Raw genomic sequence first — 2,500 nt, forward strand, 5'->3', positions numbered from 1 at the left:
CAATAGTAAAAGGCACTGTCTCGTTCCCAGAGTCTTCGTTCCCCTTGACCAGCGGGTCGGGAAACGAGCGACTCTGGCATAATGTTTCGAATGACAAGATTCTTGTCATGAGCACCATTGCGCAGGCGTAACGCAAAAATGACGAAGAGAGTGGAGGATTTGTTTCGGAATGGCATGCAATTTTCTTTAGCAAAATTAGGATATCCCAACCTAGAACTGAAGAAGGAACAACATAATGTGAGTGAAGCGACAACATATCTATGTGCTGAATGTGTTAGCAACGGGCTGTGTTATCAAGTGTTGCCTGGGATTTTCGATTAAAATTTGTGTAGTGTGGAGGTGTAATGCAGATCAGGGCCGTTTATACGAGAGAAAATAAGCCACGGCTTACTGAAGACGCGAAAACACCGTCTAAATGGTACAAAATCGAAGGTCACGGCTTACTCCATCCGTAGCTAGCTCAAGCCAAGCTTATCCTGGCCTAGGGGTTTGGGGCTGTGCTTATCCTGGCCGCGGCTTACCTTGGACGTGAAAGTGTTTGTATAAATGCACTCAAGCGTTGGAGAGTTAGGACAATATGCGAGTCATGCGTACCAATATGGCGAGGCATGCGAGTCACACAGTTACTGAAAGCTAATCGTTTTAAAATGGGTTCTTAGACCTAATAACTGTTTCTCAGCACTATTTGAAATGGTTGCTTAGAATTAAATGCGAAATTCACATGGCTCGAGGATTGTCCAGCCCCAGCCTTGGACGCGGCCTGCTCAAGCCGTGGACGGCTCCTGCGTATGCACTTATCTTGTTACTATAGCCCCAGACTTCCTGTTTGCTCCCGTCCATTCCCCTGAGAAAAATGTCGAGCGCTATCAACGAATCACGTATTACTAAAGAAAAAGATTCAGCGAAAAAGCGAATGTGGAGTGCCCCGGAAGAGAAACAGCTTCTCACTATTTGTAGTGGTATTGAAATTGCTAAGCAACTTGATGATTGTGTAACTTCAGCCAGTGTAAGTTCTGCAGCACACCCTAAGTGCTCGTTTATTCACTGGATCGATACTGGATTACATATAAAACTTTAGAGGTTTTATCAAACATTTGCCAGCATTAAGTTGTATGCGGGTACATACGGAGGCAACATGGATTAAACCTGTAGAAAACTGAGAGATGATCAAGACTAACCTTGTTCCCAGGATGTCTCTTCTCTGCTTTCCTTCTCCTCTACAACAAAGTTGGCAGAGAAGAGATACCCTGAGGACAAGGTTGGATAAAGACCTTTTGTCGGTTTCTGAAAGGTGTAATAACTCTATTCCAGGGATAAATGTGCCTTATTCCAGGAATACTTTTATCCCCGGAATAAATTCTGTTCAGTTAGAATAGCAGATTTATCTCTGGAGTAACTGTTATATAAGGTATAATTTATTCCTCCTTCCAGTAACCCGCCCCTGTTGTCGGTTGTTCAAAAGGTGGATAGCGCTACCCACTAGGGGCCGGTTGCTCGAAGGCTGGTTAACGCTAACCGTTGGTTAATTTTAAGAGATATCAAAACCTATAGGTTTCCATGGTATTTAGCGCTGGTCAGCGCTAACCATGCTTCCAGCAACCCGGGCTGCCAGGGGCCCGTTTCTCAAAAGTCCCGAAAACTGTTCGGGCCCGAGAAGCCATTTGTTAAACTATCAACCGCTTGCTCTGGAAAGCCGATCTTTTAACATGATTTCAAGGTCACAAAAAGAAAAATAATTGTGAAGTTTGACGACTTAAATCCTCTCCGTTCTTGAGATAAAAAGGGAATTGTGACACCCGAAAACAGCGCGTAAAGTTTCGGGACTTTCTAGAAACGGGCCCCAGGGAGTCCCGAAAACTTTTCGGGCCCGAAAAGCCATCTGTGAAATTGCCAACCACTTGTTGTGGAAAGCCGATCCTTTAACATGCTTTCAAGGTAACAAAAAGAAAATTAACTGTGAAGTTTGACAAATTAAATGCGCTCCGCTCTTGAGTTACAAAAGGAATTGTGACACCCGAAAATGGCCCGTAAAGTTTCGGGACTTTCGAGAAACGACCTCCAGGTCCCAGTTGTTGAAGCAATGGATAGAGCTATCTGCCGGATAAATCACTATCCAGTGGATAAGTAATAGCGAAACCAATATTCGCTGTCCAGTATAGATAGTGATTTGTCTGGTGGATAGCGTCATCCACCTTTTGAACAATTGGCGACAGATAAATCACCATCCAGGAGCAAGGATGGCACAGTCGGTTGGTGCGTGGCCTTGGTGCAAGAGGACCTGAGTTCGATTCCCGGATCTCGCATCCTTGTTTCGACTCCTTTCCTTTCCGTGTAGCTACGTAGCTTTAAATACCCGTAAAACGGAGCACTGATGGAGTGGGGGGAGTAAAATGAGCGCACCGTCGACCTCAGGTTTGTCAGTGATTAAAAGTTACTGTTACGAGTTATCGACGTTAAATAAGGTCTACTTTACTTTACTTTACTTTACTTTACTTTACTT

The sequence above is a fragment of the Montipora foliosa genome, chromosome 11 (assembly GCF_036669935.1).
Source record: "Montipora foliosa isolate CH-2021 chromosome 11, ASM3666993v2, whole genome shotgun sequence".
NCBI lineage: Eukaryota > Metazoa > Cnidaria > Anthozoa > Scleractinia > Acroporidae > Montipora > Montipora foliosa.